The sequence below is a fragment of the Otolemur garnettii genome, unplaced genomic scaffold, assembly GCF_000181295.1.
Source record: "Otolemur garnettii isolate 467f Iridium unplaced genomic scaffold, OtoGar3 scaffold00053, whole genome shotgun sequence".
Lineage (NCBI taxonomy): Eukaryota > Metazoa > Chordata > Mammalia > Primates > Galagidae > Otolemur > Otolemur garnettii.
The window spans coordinates 7,141,006-7,160,762 of NW_003852448.1; the positions used below are offsets into that span (position 1 = coordinate 7,141,006).

General features: G+C 49.5%; 1 protein-coding gene across 4 annotated transcripts in view; it reads left to right on the forward strand.

The window, feature by feature from the left end:
* The window catches only part of PRKAG2 (protein kinase AMP-activated non-catalytic subunit gamma 2), a 269,309-nt gene that overhangs the window by 66,538 nt on the left and 183,014 nt on the right, over positions 1-19,757 (forward strand). The window lies entirely within an intron of this gene.

Consider the following 19,757-nt stretch of genomic DNA (forward strand, 5'->3'; position numbering starts at 1 on the left):
ACTAAGGTGGTATTTTTGGTTTGGCTTTTTTTTTTTTTTTAAAGCCCAACATTAGATCCCAAAACAGGTGCAAATTCCTTTTACAGAAGAGGAAACTGAGGGTGAAATGGTTAAATTCACTGAGTGGACATGATTGACAAAGTAGGATAGTAGGAAGGTACTTAGTCTTTTTGGCTTGCCTAAAGTGACAGAGGGGTTGAGCTGGTAAGAGAAGCCAGGTGTCCCACGGCCAAACCCAGTCTTCTCAGTGGGGAGTAGCCTAGGAGGACGGAGGCTGGTGGACTGGGCTGGGTGGACCATCCCTTGGCCATGGGCTTTGTCCATTTGTTACACCTCCTGTCTAGCTTCTCTTTGGGCCCTGTCCCCAGGCTGGTATTAAAGTCAATACTTCAGCAAGGCAAACTCTCGAGTCCCACGTACCAGTCACTGGCCTTTTCAAGAAGAGTAAAATGCTTGGTCCTGACCTCCTTGGTTAAAGGTGCTGGGTAGCCAGACGGTCCTGGAGATGCTGGTACTAATTTTGGGTTCTCGCTTCTGCTCAGCTGTTAGCTAATGGAGCCCCCCTTGGATTTATCCAGCCTGCTCACTGCTTTCAAACTATAGACCTTTTTCTTCTTTTAAAAATATTCAAGTTGCTCTTCTCACAAGACGCCACGGAGACCTGTCACGCAGACAGCCTATAGCTAACATAGCTCAACGCCTGCACTTTTTGTTGTATGCATTAGTTTTTATTACATTTAGTTAGTTTTTGTAGGTTGATTCAATGCCCCTATGTAGTCAGCTAGGTTCTTCACTTCTTACCAGGACTATCTCTATATTACCTGCTCTTAGCTGGCTAGATTTCATATTTCAATAAATATTTATTGACTGCATTAAGTACTGGACACCATGCTTGGCATTTCATGGCTGTTAATTCTCATGACAGCCCTGGGAAGTTTTCCTTCTTTTACGCGAGGAAACCAAGGCTCCATGAACTTGAATAATTTACAAGTTGAGATTGCATAGCCAGTAAATGGTACACTGGAGTTCAAGCTTCAGCCCCCAACACCTCCAAAGTTGTCCCTCTCATGGCACAGTGTGGGCCATGTGGTGAGTGTCCAGCAGTGAAAACTTGCACCTGCACCTGTCATTGTGGTCATGGTGACTTAGCAGGAACCCAGGTGGAGCCCATAGGCAAGTGGCTTGCTCAAGGCGCGATGCCCCCCAACCTCCTTAGGCTCCGAAGTCCAAGCAGGCTGCCCTGTGGCCTCAGCTCGCCATGGCAGGAGTGGAGAGTGCTCACCTAGCTGCTCTGCGTGCTTCCCGGCCAAAGCTTTTGAAGCCTGAACAAAGCATCTTTCCAGAGAGCATGACACAGGACCCTAAGCCCTGAAAGTGGTTTATTTAGTGTGAGACTACAGGACTCTAACCCCAGTTACTAAAATTTGAGTTCAGAGAAAAATACTACTGAATCACAAGCACCCAATGCTCAAGAACCCAGCGATGTCCCCTCTGAACCCCCAAGGCCTTTGGCACAGCACTTGGGAGAGTGTGTTGTGTCATTCGCCGAGCCACAGGGGAGACTTTTGTTCTCCTAAGATGGATTTTCCTTCTGAAAATAGAGACTGTGATACCTGCCTCACAGGACCAAGGGCCAGTTCCTGGCACATAGCAGATGCTTAATAAGCAGTAAGCCCCTCTCTCCACGTGGGCCTTCAGTTGTGGCTGGCCCCCTGGGGCAGCAGACCACCTTTCCAAAGCAGAGCCTTGAAGCAACTGAGTTTTCTGATGAATTCTCGGGTCTTGTCACTGAGTATACATCTGGCAGTCGAGGTGGGGGGGCTCTGGGTTCCACAGGCTCCCTGTGGTCCCTTAGTTGCCTCAGTCACCCCCAGCCTTCCCTGCTCTCCACCTGTGCTCATGGTAGTCAAGTCCCACATCCCTCTGCATATCACTTGGGGACAAGGTGGCCCTCAGGTAGCCCACTGTGGTTCTGCTGTTGCAACCTTCTCCTGACGGTCACGGGGTAGGCTGGTAGGATTTCCCTGGAACTGTGAGTCCCGCCCTTCCCTTGACACCGCTCACCTGAGCTGTAGCAGGGGCCAGAGTAGAGAGAAAGGAGAAGAGGAGCAAAGCCAGACTTAGGGGTTTGTTTTGATTTTCCTTTGTGGGTGACACACATAGTGGCATGTTATTGTTTATCGTCTGCTTTTCAGGGAGTCTGGCATCTGCCTGGTAATAATGGCTACCGCTCGTTAGTCACCCGTGAGGCATAGCCTGCTGTGCAGACTCTTGGGAGTAAGATGCAGACACCCAGGGCCGTGGGAGCTGGGCCACCCCACCCCTGTCTAGAGGTGCTCCTCTCCCTGCCCACCACAGCGTTGGGGGCAGCAACTTGGTGGAGGGAGGCTCCAGGCAGCCCGAGGTCTGGCATCTGGACAGAGTGAAAGGCCTCAGAGTGGGGACACCTTATCTGCCCCCCACCCTGCTGCTTCCCTCTTCTTTGTGGTCAAGGTTCTCCTGTAGTTTGGGATGTTCCTAGAGTCTCACTGCTTCTTGGAGAGAGAGCCAAAACCAGAATCGGGGCCCAGGGGTGAGAAGCGGAAGCACCGAGCCTCAGAACCTTTTGTGGGGCTTTTCTTTTTCTCCTAATCTGACAGCTGATGCTTTGACTTCACATGCAGATGTTCTCCTTACTTGCAAGGTTGCCACATCGCATTTGGAAGCCGAGTTGGGGCTAACACATGTCAGCATTCGGGGTTTTCTGAGCCTTCCCTGGAAGGTCTGGGGCCCACCTGGATAGAAGGGTGAACAGGGGTGGCTTGTGTTTGAGAGGAGGTGGAAAGGAAACAAGATGTCATCCCCAGTGTCAGGATGGTGCATAAAACTCCACCTAACCAGGAGCCCACAAGTGGCCCCTCTGTAAGCCTTAGCAGATGCGGGGCTCATGCTGTCTGTCCAGGAGAGGAGGGGTCTCCTTTGGGAGGAGAGCAAATCTGGCCCTGGACCCGTGGCTGTGGCTCTGACCCTGCTTGGCTCTGGGGTGGCTGAGGCAGCGGCTTTGACACTTTGCAAACACCAGAGCCATCAGATGGTTAAATCCTGCCCTCCTGCTCTTCTTATCAAAGCAGGGAATGTACAGAACCATTTTTAGACATATTTCACCAACAAGCATCAGCAGAGTGATCTTTGCTTATCCAGAAAAGTAAGTGAATTCTAGCCCTGTAATTGCTGTTCCCCAAGGGTTCCTTGTACCTGGAGCCTCCTCGGCTCAGCTTTGGGAAGGAAGCAAAGGTGAACTTGCAGGCAGCAGCATGTCCCCAAGTAAAGGGTGCTCAGTTTGGGCTGAGACCCTAGCTCAGATTCCTATTTCAGAGTCGAGGGTGAGCTGGCAGGAATCCGGGGGTGTCCATGGAGTGGGGTTGTGTTTGAGAGCAGGAATAATATTTGCAGCCACTCTGTGCTGAGAAGATGGTGAGAGAGACCAGCACTCTCGGTCCACATAGACTCCTCCATACAGGCCAGGTAGAGCTGCCACTTGATCTTGGAATGAAGTCACAATGATGCCCAGATGACGCTGGATCCCTTCTTGAGGCACAGTGCACTGGGTTGTGGATTCTGCACTCTTCTGAGGGTGGGTGGGTAGGTGGGAAGGGGCCCGGCTGGGATTCATCTGTTTTGAACAGAAATTAGCTCAGATTCTGGAGCTCTCTAGTCCTTGGTGGCATTCACCCTTAATGTCAGGCTGAGCCCCAAGCCAGTCATTTGCCCAGAACCTGCTATGCCTGGCTCAGAGTCAGCTGCAGGCATCTGCCACCACCCACTCCCTCTGAGTCATACCACTCTCTTCTGCTCAAATCCCAGAGCCTTGAGACACGCTTGTCTTCAGACACGAACTCCAGGGGGGTAACTGCAGAGAAGGACAGGCCCTGGGGGGGCCGGGAGAGGGGAGACACCAGGGAGCATGGTGCTGCTCCCAGCCTGGCCCTAGGGTTCTCTGGTCTCTCAGGATCACCTCAGAGATCCATTCCAGGCTTCTCCCAGCCACCCTCCCAAAGCCTGGCTGCTGCCTGGAGCCAGAGCCCTGGCACCCCCTCAACCCCCATGGTCACCAGGTTCAGCCTTGAAGAGAAACTTCAGAGGGAGGGGCATTCTGAGGCCTCTGTTCTTTCCTGCTCACCCTTCTTCCTTTTCAAAGCCCTATGTGGTCTATGGGGAGCGTTTCCCCCACTTCCTCTAATGGGGAGAAGGGACTTCAGCTGGTGGCCAAAGCCACTCTCCAGGCTCACCTGCCCCCCTGCACTAGATTCTCCCTGTCACTTCTAGGTCCTGCCCCAGGCTTACAAGTGGGTACCCCGGGTTCTCAGCCACGCCTTATGTACAGTATGCACCAGCTCTGCAGGAGGGGGAGCCTCCTTTCCCCTGCTCTATTATCTGAATAGAAGATTAGGGACCTTCTTGTCACTGAGTCTAGCAGTTTCCCCTAAAGTCACTTTCACTCAGGAAGAGAGATAAGGAAATTGTCATGCAATTGCAAAAAATCCTTAGAGTATTTTTCAATAACCACAAATGCCTAGGTACTGTAGTTAATCCACTATGTCTTATCTGGAAAGCTGTCAGAACACTAGAGTACTATCAGATATCACATGCACTTGACCGTGAAGCAAACCTGAGCATCACCCGGTGTTTGGCGCTGCAGGTGCTTTGGGGCTGGCATTGCACTTTGAGAGCCTGGGATGCAGGGAGTAAGAATACCAGGTGGCTGTGGGCCTTACATTTTAACATCCACCACCTTTGGGTGTGGATGTGCTTGGGGGTCCCTATACTTCTTCCTTGGCTGAAGGGAAAGGAGGGGGCTCCTCTTTCCCTTGAGCCTTGGATCCCCACTGTGGTGCTTCCCAAACTGGCCTTCTCTGAGCACTTTTTCTGTTTGACCCATCATCTCCATCTCCTCCAAAATTATCTCTTCTCTCCCGTAGGCTTTTAGGGTCATCTTTTGAGATTAGCTAACCCAATCACCTGCTAATTCAGAGGATGGCTCAGATTAGTGGATTCTCTCTCCTAGTCACCTTTGAAATACCCCCTTAACCCACAAAAGGGGTCCAGGAATAGGCAGAAGCACTTGTTAAGTTTGTGACATCTCACACTGCTGGGGATTTACCTTTGGGAGAAACTGGGCTTTTGGAGTCTAACAAATCATTCTTCCTAGGTCTGTAGCAATGATGCCTCCAAGCTGGTTCTAGAAGGTACAAAGGCCTTTTCCAATCATAGTCAAGGAAGAAGGGTCACTCACCCTGCCCTGTCTGATAGGAGTATCAAGCCATGGTGATTTGGCACCAAGGGGCTAATTGAAACTGGAGAATTATGCTAGAGAATAAAGTATAACTATCACCCACAGCACAGCTGCTTCCTGAAAATTGAACTCCTACTGCATGAAAAAGCACATTCCACATACCAGGATTAATAATGTAGATGTTTTCCTCGCTTTCTGTAGATTGTTTGTTCTTCTCCTGCCCCGTGGGAATGGTTTTCTGATCACTCCCTGGCTGTGTGTGTGTGGTTTTTTTTTTGAGGTATAATTTTCATACAATAAACCCCACCATTTTTAAGTATATAGTAGGATGGATTGTAACAAACGTACACAGTCATGCCGCCACCACCACATCATGGTACAGCGTGTTTCCATCACTTCCAGAAAGTCCCCGGGTCCCTTTACAGTCTAGCCTTGCCCCGTGTTAAGACTCTAGTGGGTGGGTCGGTGCCTTGTCTCTGCCTTAGCTTTGTGTGCCCTGTATTCCAGGCACGGTGTGGATATTTAACAGATGTTTAAGTGAACAAGTGCATCCATAGCTCTAACATACTATTTTTAAATCCCTGCAAGACTCCTGTTTCCCTCCACTCATCCTAAGTTTTGAAAGGTTGTCTAGCAAGCATTTCTTAATTAATAATTTCCTCATTTAGTTGTTCCTAATACCAGCCTCCCTGATCAGCATCAGATAATCAACATAACCAGAGCTGATAACATTCCAGCCGCAAGCAGCGGCTGTGTTCTTAGCCAGCTGTGTTCTTGGCCGCCTATGTGGTCGGGGGTGAACGTGTGGCTCTCTTCACTCCTTGAGTGCTGAGCTCACTGCAGAGAGATCACCACCTACATCACCCTCTACTCCCCCCACCTTTTGTAATTAACGAGGATGTTAGCATGTGAGCAATGTAGGAGCTTACCCAGAGAGCACCCCAAAAGGCTTTACAGGAGCTTTTCTATGTCCCTAACTTTGTCACCAAGGATTGGAGTGTCTATTCACTCTGCCTGCCTGAACTGCCCTTTTCACTTGTACATTTGGGGTGGATCTTGGCAGATAGGAGGTGTGTTTGAATCTACCTCTTTCCTCTAGTCAAAGCTCTGAGAAAGAAGAGTCTATGGTCTACCCTCTGGGCTCAATAAGGCATCTTGCCCCTGAAGTCAGTCAAGTATTTTAAAGAACCAATTGGCATATTTAAAATGATTATCATCTGTTGTAGTAATCTCTGTGCATGTTAATCATACGTATTATGTTTTTATGTACTTCTTAGGTGTGAACTCATTTTTGGTAGGACTGCCTATGATTCCCTTTTTGTAGATTAGAAAACAGAAATTAAGTAACTTTCATAAGAGTGTTCTGGTCATCTAATGCTACATAACACACCACCCCAGAACTTTAAAATATGATGTGAAATCCTGCCTCATGGATTGAGGGGTTGCCTGGCTCAGCTGAGCAGCCGTCACTGGAGATTCCTCTGATTTGAAGAGTCAGATGGCAGCTGAACTGGGTGCTTTCTAAAGGCTCATTGGCGTCCACCTCTGGTGCCCGGGCCAGCTAGGCAGTGAGTTCTCCACACAGCCAGGTCACATGGTGGTCTTGCAGCTGTCAGATTTCTAATGTGGTGGCCGGTTTCACGCAGGGAGAGTGTTCCAGGAGATCCGGAGCAGCTACAAGCCTCCTGTCACCCGACCTTGGAAGTCGAGGGGTGGCACTTCTACTGTCGAACCCAAACTCAAGGCTGGAGGCATAGACTCATTCCATCAACGAGAGACAGCATTACACGGGCAAGGAGGGATGACGTTCCTGGGGCTGCCGCAACAGCAGCCTGCCACGCATGGCCAGCACGGTACACCACGCTACAGACACTTCTTCAGTGGCCTTCGAACTCGGTGAGCCTCGGTGAGGACATCATGACCTGGCTGGATATACACACACAAGAGAAGTTTCCAGAGCATTTGTTCTATCCTATTCTATTAGCAACAGCCACTACTAAACCTGTTTGGCCTGAATTGCTGTTATGACCTATGTCCTACTTTCAGTTTGGAAAACTGTGTCACAGACAGGCACCTTGAGTACTTGCTGTGTGCTCTGATGGGCCACGCAGGCTGAATAAAACGGATGTCACTGGGTTACACAGCAGCCATTTCTCACGGATCTGGCAAAAGTCCAGAAGTTTGACATCGATAATCCATTGGTGAGGCAGCAGGGAAACAGACCCTCTCCGACGTCATGGCCAGGAGAGCAAAATGGGCCAACCCTGAGGCTGGCACGTGGGGATATCTACCAGACCTGTGGACTGCACCCACCCTGCAAGCAGTGACCACGTGTCTGGGAACTTACCCTCGCAGGGTGAAGTATGTGCCAACTTTTCATTGCAGTATTGATTATCTATCATGGCCTCGGATGGAAAATAGCCTTTGTCATCTACAGGAGTCTGGTTAAACTAGAGCAGCAGTTCTCAACCTGTGAGTGGGGACCCCTTTTTAACAATGAAAATACATTGTGGCATTAGGAAGGTTGAGAACCACTGAACTAGAGTGTTCAAGAAAAAGAATAAGCTGCAGATTCCTGAGAAAAAGTCTATGTGCTGATATTGAAAGATCTCCCAGCTTTGTGGAGTAACAAGCAGGGTGCAGGGCAGAATACAGAAGATAACCTGGACCCTTAGCATCAGAGAGAGGGGACATACTTTATATTTGCACTTGCAGAGAGGAACCTAACTGCATAGGTGACTAAAAGTGGTTCCTGGGGGGGACATGGCAGGGCTGGGCTGAGGATGGGAGAAGGATTATTCAATTATTTTTGTGCAGTTTTGACTTTTGAATCCTGTGAATTTACTTCTTACCAAAAAGAAAAAAAGCTGGTCAGCATAGCCATTGCCTTCAGAGTACTTACAATCTGTACAGAGTAACATTGGTACACTGTACTATTGGTACACTGACTAACATTAACAAATGGTACACTGACTCAATCTATACAAAGCATATAAACAATCTATATAAAGCATATAAACTAACAAAGCATATAAACAATCTATACAAAGCATATAAACTAACAATTGGTACACATTGGTACACTGACTAACATTAACAAATGGTACACTGACTCAATCTATACAAAGCATATAAACAAAACATGTGTACCCCCTAACATTCTGAAGTAGAAATAAAGTAAAATAAAAATTAAAAAATAAAAATAGCAAGTGGGCAGTGTATGAGTGAGTGGCTTTAAATTCTTAGTGGAGTACGAGCTCATTTTCAACTGGACTGTCAGAAAAGTCAGTGTAAATTTGTGGGAATAGAGCTATTTTGGGGAGGATGAGTAGCATATAAATGGGGACGAGAAAAAGGGTCAGGTCAGTTCACCTGGGGGAGCACAGAATAAGAGTCTCAGGTTGTGTGATGTAGGAAGCCTCTTTACTGGGAGAAAACTCCTTGCTGGCTCTGACTGTGCCCTTGAACTCCAGTGCGATGAATACCACCTTAAATTCCTATACAATCAAAGTATTTTAAATTGCAAACCATCACTATGAAGGAATTCTGGCTTTCTGTTACCTAGAAAATTGTATATAATAACCTTAAACTTGTGTGAGTAATAAGCCTCTAGTCAGAGGAATACTGTTGGATGGGGAATGAAGGAACTGAGGGTTCAAGGAACAGTGTGCAGGTTGTTGGGCTGCAGCAGGAGACAGGAGGTAAGGCAGGGCTGTGCCCCAGGCTGTGCTGAGGCCAGGCAGGGAGTGTGCGCCTTCTCCTGCAGGCAGCAAGCAGCCACGGGGGCTTCAGCCAGCGAGACCCTGTGTGATGTTTGTTCTTTGCTCTTGGCTGGGCACACGGACAGCCAAAGGAGCATCGACCGTGGAAAGAGGGCAGTGTGCAGCCTTAGAGGGGACAACGTGGGCCCCTGGGAATGTCCCCGGGGCAGCTCCAGTTCTCCCTCTGCCTGCGGAGTTTCCCTTTCTTCTTCATGGGTCTCTCCAAGGATGAGCCATTCTCCCAAATGGGTTTAAAAACAGATCCTTGGAAAATGTCAGCTCCTCTCAGCCATCCTGAAAGGTCACAGTCTGTTCACCATGGGCATGTGGACCTGGGATGTGGTGCCTCATGTTGTGACAGTGTGGGACGATGTCTCTAAGACCTCATCAACACATAGGGCAGAGGTGTGTGATCCAACAGGCCCCCAGGATGCACTGGTGAGGGCCAAGAGTGACTGCAGGGGGGCTAAAAATGCTGGGCACAGACATCCCCAGGGACCGTCTGGCTCCCCAGATATCCCGCAGGACCTGCCCCAGAATCTTCTGTGCATTTTCAGTGAGAGAGAAAGATCCCAATCCTCTCTAACAGGGAGTAGATGACACATGCCGAGGCCACATTTCTTCCTGGTCCCATCCAGAAACCAGGCAGGCAGCCGCCTGGGCTTCCACCCTGCACGTGAGCGGTGGGAGACCAGAACACCTCAGGGACCAGACCCTACTTATCAGAGGGTCTCCACTCTGTCCCAAGGGATGACTTTTAACCCTATTCCTGAAGTGGGAGAAGCAGGCTTTTTTCTTTTTCTTCCTTAAAAAAACAAAGCCACAAACAGCCTCCTGTTTTCTGCCTTCCCAGGGGAGCAGCAGCTGATCAGAAGTCCCTGCTCCTGTAGGACTCTCAGCATTTTCTTCCCTCTCCTTCTTCTATAACAAGCCCATCCAGAATGGAATGTGTTTGCCAACAGTGGAAAACCAAAAATCAGAAAAACCTAGCAGACACTCTTGTTTGGATTCATTAGTACCATGGTTTGCAGCCTTGAAAATTATTGGGCGGCACCTGTGGCTCAAAGGAGTAAGGCACTGGCCCCATATGCCAGAGGTGGTGGGCTCAAACCCAGCTCTGGCCAAAAATTGCAAAAAAAAAAAAAAAAAAACCCCAAAATGCAAGTTATTCTGCACCTGCTTGGTCTCCCTGAATACCCAGCTGCCCAGTAGGCCTGGTGATGTGTCCTCAAACCCAGACCTCTGAGGCCACACTCTGACTCCAGCTGGTACGTAAACTCTATCTGGAGCATGGAGGCAGGAGCCCTTAGCACATGGTCCTCACGCCCCTGCCTGGGAGCGGAGGGGCTGGGCCCTAGAGATGGGGACTTGTATGCTCAGGCCCTTCTCTTAGCTCACTTATTGCCCAACCATGGCACGGTGGATAATTTCTGAGCCTCTGCCTCAGTTCTCTTCTCTGCCTGAACTCTGAGCCCTGGACCAGATCCCTTCATGAGCCTGAGCCTGAGCAGGGAGCCTGCGTGCTCCCCTGTGTTCTGGAAGGACCCAGAACTGTGGACACTCCCATTCCCAGGTGGACTGATGACCAGGGGTGTCTCCAAGAAACCCCAGGCAGGTCTCGGCTACATCATGGGCCCCCTTTTGTCTCCTGTGGTCAAGACCCAGTATGGTGGGCCAGGCTTGGTCTGATGAGAGATTGGTTGGCAAATGGAATTGAGGCCATCTCTGGCCATTTGGCACTATTCCTTTTTTTGGTAAGGGGGGACACAGTCTCACTCTGTGCCCTGAGTAGAGTTCTGTGGCATCATCATAGCTCACAGCAACCTCAAACTCTGGGCTCAAGTTATCCTCTTGCCTCAGTCTCCCGAGTAGCTGGGACTACAGGCACCACCATGATTGACTAGTTTTTCTATTTTTAGTAGAGATGGTGTCTCAATCTTGCTCAGGTTGGTCTTGAACTCCTGAGCTCAAGGGATCCACCCACTTTGGCCTCCCAGAGTGCTAGAATTACAGGTGTGAGTCACTGCACCTAGTCTTCCTATGACTTAAAAAAAAAAAAACCACAGCTTTTGTTTCAGCAGTTTTAGGTTTACAGAACAATTGAGCAGAAGGAACAGAGAGTCCCCGCACCCACCTTTCCCCACCCATTTCCCCATTAATAGGTCTTGGGTCAGTGTGGGGCATTTGTTACTCTCCATGAGCCTTGACTGATAGGTCGTTACTAACGAGGTCCATAGCTTGTATCAGGTTCACTATTGGTGTTGCACCTTCGGTGGGTTGACAGATGTGTCATGGCCTGTGTTCACCATCACAGGATCCCACAGGGCCGGCTCACTGCCCTGAGTGTCCTCTGTGCTCCACCCACTCATCCTCCTGCCCTTACCCCCTCCACTTACTCCCTGTGGGGTTTGTCCTGCTGTCACCCTGGGACTGCTTGCGCTGAAAGCACGGTGCTCCGGCCAGGGTGCATATGAAGGCGTAGTGTAGTTACAGTCCTGGGAGGAGGGAAGGCTTTGGGGGAGCTCTAGGGACCGAGCCAAACCCTCCCAGCACAGGCCGGGAAACTGAAGATGGGGGGTGAGAGGTGAGTGTTCAACTGACACAGCTGGTGAGGGGCAGAAATCTATATCCAGGCCCAACTCACAGCAAGGGTGCAGGCTCAGTTCATCTTCTTTGTAACAACAGGAGCTAAATTAGTAAAAAGGACTAAAAAATAAAATTTAAAAAGAGCCATATGATCATGTTGAGTGTCATTAACCTGCCCCAAGAGGGATTCTGGCCCAGAATCACAGGAAGTGCCTCGTGCTCCCAACTGCCTCAATGTCCCACCTGGGAGCCACCTGGAGTATGGCCAGCAGCCCTCAGAGGCCCCTCTCCTGCACCTGGCTGGCCTCTACGCACCTGCTGCAGTTTGGATTTTGGCTGGTGGCGTCTGGTGCCCCTCTATGCAGAGTGTCTGCCTACCTTCAATCCAAAGGAGGACACGACAGTTCCTGGAAAGTTCTTGGAGCAGCTGTCCACCCTCATGGTTATGATCACAGGGTAAAGAGTTCTGGGATGTAACAAATTCACACAAAGCTAAGAAATGAAAAAGAAGAGTCATTTGCAGCATGGCTTTTGTCCTGTCTCTGGAGAGAGGATGAAAGGTGCCGACAGAGCCTGAATCAGACGACGTCCCCGTGTCATTATGACTGACAGTCACTGTGTGCCCACTGCAGCCAGGCTGAGCTGGGCACAGAAGATAATTGTCCTTATCAGCTCATGCAATGGAAACAAATGTAAGCTAGAAAGTCAGACCACTAGAAGGACACAATGTGATAGAAGGAGCCGGGCTATAAGCTGCAAGTCATTATTTGGTTCTGGGGGGTCACGAATCCCTCCGTGGCTTTGAGCAATGTGCCGAATCTCTCTGCATATCTGTGACCCACCTCTACGTTAAGGGACTCGGAGGATTTCCGAGACCATGTCCACAGTAGCATCCTATGACTGCTGGAGATGGGGGTGGGCACAGACCCTAACAGGGGCTGGGATAGGTGGTCATCCCCAAGTTATTTCATCCCCAAATAACTGCTGGTCTAGCTCTGAGGTGACCTGGGGAGGCTGGAGGTGACAGGAGCTCAGTGGGCCAGAGATCTCGGGAGGGGCAGTTGGGGTGGGTGAAAGGTGAGGAAGTGAAGGGTCCGACATACAGTGGTAAGGAGGTATGATGCCACCTGTTTAGCTCTGTGCGTACTTCTGGGCCTCAGAGGACAAAAAGGGATCAGAGGGCTTCAGCCAGGAGAGGAAGCAGAGCTCAGCATCCTGCACGTCTGGTGACATCTTGGAAACAGAGGACTACTCCCCTCTGTCCCTGAAATCACCTACACAATTTCAAATCTCATCTAATACAAAACTGCTTAGACTTTGTTATCCTCAATGCAGTGAAAAGTGTATTTGATTCTACATGAATGTGTGTGTGTGAATTGTTGAGACAGATTTATGCAACAATGAGATGCATTCGTATTTTATTCTGATTCAATTTTTGGTGGCTGGGCAACATCCTAAATTGATTTCCTAATCCACTGATGGGCTGGGATTGTTAGTTTGAAGAGCTGTGGCCAAATGCTCCTGGAGTAGCCAGTTCACCCTGGGATGGAAATGCAGGTGAACCAACAGCAGCACCTCTGTTCGCTGTGCTCCATGTGTGAAACCTGCCTTTCTTTTTCTGTCCTTGGTATTTCCTTCTTCCTCTGAACTCCTTGTGCCTTTTGATCTGCAACGTGCCTGGCACAGAGCAAGTGAGTGAAACAGCAAGAAGGGGTGGGAGGAATCCCTGGGCACCTGCAGGAAGTGTTTGGGAACACTCTTGATATATGGCTGTATAAATACGGACATTGAATGTTCTCAAAGCACTGAGCTGAAAACCATTGCAGACTTCAGCTCCAGGCCAAGTCCCAAAGCCACAGGTGGGTGGGTGGTTGGAAGCAAAAAAGAGGTGTCTCTGAGCCCTGGTTTAAAGGTGCCGGTTCTTGCACAAGGTCCTCTTTAGTGGAGCCGGGTGTGTCTCCGGGCCAGCCAGCAACTCTGTGACCTTACAAAAATGTTCCCTGGGTGCCCAATTTTATTCTAGTTTGCGGTGTCCCTCCTGTGGTTTGTCTTCAGGCATAAACAAAGACCATCTGATTTTCCCCTGTGGGGGCAGTGAGCACGGCAGGTGGGAGGCTGGCTGTGGGGAGGCCTCAGATCTGACCCAGGAGGGTTCTGGGCAGCAGGGGTCAGACCCAGGGCATTTCCGCTGTCCCCTATTGTTGGCTTTTCCCTCTAGGGTGTGGGAGGTCCTGATGACTGGAGGTGCCACTGCAGCCAGCTGGCCGGGTGTATGGACTCTTGTGTGCCTTACCCCGTGTCCTGGGTCCCAGAGAGAGCTTAACATGACGGTGAGCTGGTGGCTTGGCATTTTATTTGTGGGTAAATAAACCCTCAGCAGAAGGCCAGAGCTGTCCTTTTCAGACCCTGTCTTAGTAAAATTGTAGAATGGCAGAGCCAAAAAGAGCCATAGAAATTAAGGGCCATCTCTCCTCTTATAGACACCTCACTTATGCCATCTGTCCTTGTCTTCGGAAGGCCTCAGCACCCAAGGTAGCCCACTGGGACATCAGTACCTTGTCATGAGGCCTGGATAGCACTGAGCTGTCCTCACTTGTTTACTCCTCAGCTTATACCACTTTTCCAGTGGCAGTTATTTATTTATTTATTTATTCATTTATCTCATTCATTTATTTATTCATTTATCTCATTCATCTGTCTCACTTTGATGCCCTGCGTAGAGTGCCACCGCAACTGAGCTGAGCACTGAGCTGTCCTCACTTGTTTACTCCTCAGCTTATACCACTTTTCCAGTGGCAGTTATTTATTTATTTATTTATTCATTTATCTCATTCATTTATTTATTCATTTATCTCATTCATCTGTCTCACTTTGATGCCCTGCGTAGAGTGCCACCGCAACCTTCAACTCTTGGGTTCAAGTGTTCCTCTTGCCTCAGCCTCCTTAGTAGCTGGGACTACAAGCACCTGCTACAAAGCCTGGCTAGTTTTTAGAAGTGGGGTCTCACTCTTACTCAGGCTGGTCTTGAACTCCTGAGCTCTAGAAATCTACCTGCTTGAGCATCCCAGAGTACCAGGATTACAGGTGTGAGCCACCCCGCCTGTCAGTTTTGTTAAGGGTAAGACAGACTCTTCCTTGGGATCCCTGTGAATCTGGCACCATGGAGGAGTGAGTGACCAGAGGTGACGGAGACGTGGCTCTTACCGTCTATCTTCTGGCAGGGTGTGAAGGGAGGAAGGTGCCCAGGTATCGTCACACAGTCACAAGACTGCCCAGCTTCTGCCCAACATGTGACATAAGAGCGATCACCCCATTTTACAGGTGAGGCTCAAAGAGATTAGGCTAGATGTGATTGTGGTACTTTTCTCAACCTGCTGTTCCCCTTCACTTATTGTAAATGTTCTTCCATGACAGTAAAAATAGGCCATTTGTCCATTTCCTGTTTTTCACTAAATGCTGCCAGGATAGACAACCTTTCACATCCGTCTTGGTCCTCTTGTCCAGCTATTTCCTCTGGGTATTTCACTGGCCCTTGGCAAAGTGACAGCTCCTCAGTGTGGAGAGCCCATCCACCTTCTTGGGGGAAGTGGCCTTCCTCTGTGCTGGACTCTCCCCACCCACTCGGCTGAGGGGTCCTGGGGGTCTGAGTTAGATGGGATCTGCAGGGAAATGGAACAAAGAGGAGATGTATGCAGTAAAAAAATATGTACCTATATCCCACTTTGTTCTTAATAGCTATTAAAAAGACATAATAATGTAATATAATATGTTGGTTATATATAATACAGACATACTGTATAATTAGTATGTTTAGATACAAATGTGTGTTAACAGAGGTGAGAGGCTTGTTTCCATGCATCTTTGCACTGGAAGGTCCTGACCTCGCTGGGCAGACTGGTAGTCTGGGGACTCTGTCAGTGGGTGCAGCAGGCTTGAAGCAGAGTTTCTCTTTCTGGAAACCTCAGTTTTTCTCTTTAGGCTTTCAGCCGAGGAGATGGGGCCCACCCACATTATGGAGGGTGATCTGTTTTACTTAAAGCCCATTGGTTATAGATACTACCCACATCTGGATGAGTGTTTGATGGCATCAGTAAGTGCCATGGCCTTGCCAAGCCATGACGGGACGTGGGCAGTGGAGCCCCAAACTCCCTGTTCCATAGCCACCACCCCTTTTCTGGCTGGGACCTGCAGCCCCACCTATATACCTCCTGATGGGAGCTGGTGGCCCATGGTGAGACAGCTGTCCTGGGGCCACATGAGCTGACCCTATAGCCTCCACCCAACCTGCCTCTCTGGGCAGTGCCCCTGCCCCATTTTCCATTCTTCTAGGGGACTCCAACAGGTTAGAGAAGACCCAGAGAGAGGCTGGACTCAGCCTGCCTGGGAGAGGCTGATCCAGGGTCTGTGCTTAGGAGGGGTGGGGAGAGGGCCCTGGATGTGGGTGGGGGCCCTCAGGCATCCACAGACCCACCTCCAGAGGCCCAGACAACCAACCCAGACAAGTGCTTGTTGCCATCAGCAGGATCCCTCTGAGCTTCCATTCAGCTCTGGTGGAGCAAAGGCTGCCTTAATGGCCAGGAGATGCCCAGCTGCCTCTCAGACAAGCAGAGCCAGGCCAGGAGGAACAGCGAGCCCTGTGAGATCCGCCTCTGGGATGCCCATGCAAGTCACTAATCATGCTTTCTTCTGGCTTGGGAAAGGGATTAGGACAGCTCTCTAATTATAAAAGGGGGCAGCCAGTGTCTTTGCCCCAGGTCATGTGAGAGAACAACCTTCCCCCTCTCCACAGTGTCCGCATCAAGTGTGTCCTCATGACCCGCAGAACAATGACTCGAGCTACCTGAGGGGCCTTTGTGTTACACCCACCACCCTGTGATCCAAAGGGCACGGCGGCCTCCTTTCACAGAGTGTAAAACTGAGGCCCTGAGTGACTGAAGTGACTTGCTACATATAGGTTATTATTGTAGAGCGATACGTCTCGGGAGAGAAGCAAGGTCTCCTGATCACTATGGCCTAGGGATTCTGTAGCAACTTGGTTTTGAGAAAAAAAAAAAAAAAGAGTTTAATGTCTGATGCTGTCTGGGTGGCATTTGGTCTGGATGAGGACCTGGGAATATCAGTGGGACAGGGAGGATCAGGCTGCCAGGCCAGGGTCCTTGGCCATGCAGGGCAGGGCCAGGGAGGTGGCTCAAGCGTGTGAATCAGGACCACCAGGTGGGGGCTGGCGGGGAAGAAAGAGTGGCCATAGGGTGAAAAATAGAGTTTTGGCTTTTTTTTTTTTATTTTTTGACATCAGGAAATCTCTCAGACTGCAGTCAGAAATCATGATGTCCTCTGTGGAAAATGAATAATTCTGGAACTTCTCTGAGAGTTAAGTTTAGGCTTTCCCTAATTTGGCCACTGTCCCTCCCCTGTTGCCTAGTTCCAGTGATTCAGTATTTGTTCCTTATTTTTCTGAGAGTGGTTATATAACATGAATGTTTTCAAAGGCTCCAACTGACCAAGGCCCTGGCCGCCTCCCGCTGCCCATCAGCAGTAAGAACTGCCCATTTGGTGGTGTTTAAGGATTGCGAAAGACGGGCCTATCTGGAGATGCCTCCCTCGCACTCCCCACCTGAGGGGCTTGCCAAGGCCATCACCACGTGGGGTGAGCTGTGAGCATCAGTAATAGCTTAGACTCAGACACAGTCAGAGCTGCGTCAGCAGTGATCACAGGGTGGGCAAGGCTGGCAGGAGGGGTCTGGGTGGACCACAGCTCCTTGGGCCCCAGTACTAAGAAGGCCCCACATGGCTCTCTCAACACCATGCTCAGTATTCATACTGACTTTGCACCGGCAGGTCCTTGAGATTGAGCAATCTGGGAAATCCACAGAGAAACTGGAAGGATTAAAATCCAAGATGCAGATTAAGATCTACTTTGGACAGAAAGCCAGACAGGCAGCTGGGCCATGACCACTTCACCTACGAAGTTCTGTGAAGGAAGCCAAGGAAACATCTTCATTCCTCCATGGTGTGGCCTGTGGTCATCTGCCCAGAGGTCCCACAGCTCCAAGGGCAGTGGAGTTCATCTGGTGGTTTGAGAGTAGGAGAACGTGACCTTGAACACTAAGATAGGAGATGAGAAGCTGCATTTTATCTGGAACCCAGCAGCATTCTTTCGAAACCTTCCTAATCCCACCCGATGTTGTTTAGTTCAATGGATGAAAACAGAATTTGTGAGTGGAAAAAGCATCTCCAGAAACTACCTGGTTAAACCCTCTCATTCGACAGTTGAAAAACTGAAGTTCCCACACGTCCAAGGTCCCCCAGATAGTAAATAACAGACCCGGGGTTTGAACTCAGCCTCTGGCTCTGTCTTTGTGAACAGGTTGTGTTCTCAAGTGCCTTTGGGTTGTGGGGGCTCGTAGATGCTGACATCTAAGGGACCCTTGACTCAATGGATACCCAGCCCAGGGCCCATGCAGGTGGTGTCCTGCCCACTGGAGTCTGCTCCGCAGGAGTGCAGGATGAAAAGCACCCTAGATGTGTTCTTTCCTCAGTCGGAATCAAACAGGAATGTTCTACCCTGACCCTGCCGTTGACTCCCCTGAGTTTGCCCAGAGGTGGGAGCCATGGGCTCAGGACGCTGGCAGCCTTTTTGTTTGCCCTGGATTTGCACTTTTGTCATTCTTTCTGGGGTGTCCCAGCTGCATCAACAAAGAAGTTCTGTAGGACAAAGCCTCAGAAATGCAGAGAGGTTCTAACTGGGACTGACTGATACTCACTTAGCCCCCACGGTCAGGCCTAAAACTTGGTGCAGCCTAAAATGACTCCCATCCTTCAAGATTTCACAAATCAGCTGAGTGTAAACATTAGAAAGTCCACTATCTTATGGGGAAATATGGGGATATGTTGGGGGCTGGAGAGAAACTGTATCTATAAGATTCCAAACTATGCAACATGCAGATAGTGCTAGTATGCAAACTGATTGCACTGGCGATGGGATATTTTATACTTTTCAGTTCACTGAAACATCAGCGTGAATTACTTTCAGTTAAGAAGAGCTTAAAGAGAAAGTTAAGGCCTGGTGCCGTGGCTCATGCCTGTAATCCTATCACTCTGTGAGGAGGCCAAGGAGAGAGGATTGCTCAAGCTCAGGAGTTTGAGACTAGCTTGAGCAAGAGTGAGACTCTGTCTCTATTAAAAATAGAAAAATTAGTGGGGCAACCTTGTGTGCACCTATAGTTCCAGCTACTCAGGAGGCTGAGGGAGGAGGATGCCTGGAGCCTACGAGTTTGAAGTTGCAGTGAGCTATGATAGCACCACAGCACTCTAGCCTGGGGTTGACAAGGCAAGTCTCTGTCTCAAAAAAAAAAAAAAAAAAAAAAAAAAGAGAAAAGAAAAGAAAAGAAAGAAGAAAAAGAGAAAGTTATTAAACTACCTTAGGAATGAATCATGAAACTACACAAGTCCTTATCCATCCACTCTTCCTCCTTCCCCTGAGGTTGCACTGTGTCAAGATATTCTTTCTTTTTTCTTTGGAGACAGAGTCTTACTATGTCACCCTCAGTAGAGTGCTGTGGCATCACAGCCCACAGCAACCTCAAACTCTTGGGCTTAAGCGATTCTCTTGCCCTAGCCTCCTGAGTAACGGGGACTACCGGCGCCGGCCACAACGCCTGGGTATTTTTCTTAGAGACGGGGCTGGCTCTTGCTCAGACTGATCTCGAACCTGTACGCTCAGGCAATCCACCTGCATCGGCCTCCCAGAGTGCTAGGATTACAGACCTGAGCCACTGCACCTGGCCTTTTGCCTGGATTTCTAAAGAGAGAGGACGAATGAGCTGCTTTTAAGGTCAGCTTCCATCTCAGGAAATCCTTCAAACCTGGAGTTGGAGTGGGGGACTTTTCTCTTTTGTCCCGACACTTTCCTGACAGGTGACTTTATTAGTCCAACTCCTGAAAGTTCTCCAGACACCCAGATAGTCATCTCCAGAACATGTGGTCAAGGTCTAAAATGAATTGTGTGCAGCTGATGAAAATCAGAATGCTAAAGCTGTCTCTTGGCAGAAATCACGTCTTCAGCATTTCTCTGGATGGTCCCCTAGTGTGAGGGCCCCATGGATGGTCCCCTAGTGTGAGGGCCCCATGGATGGTCC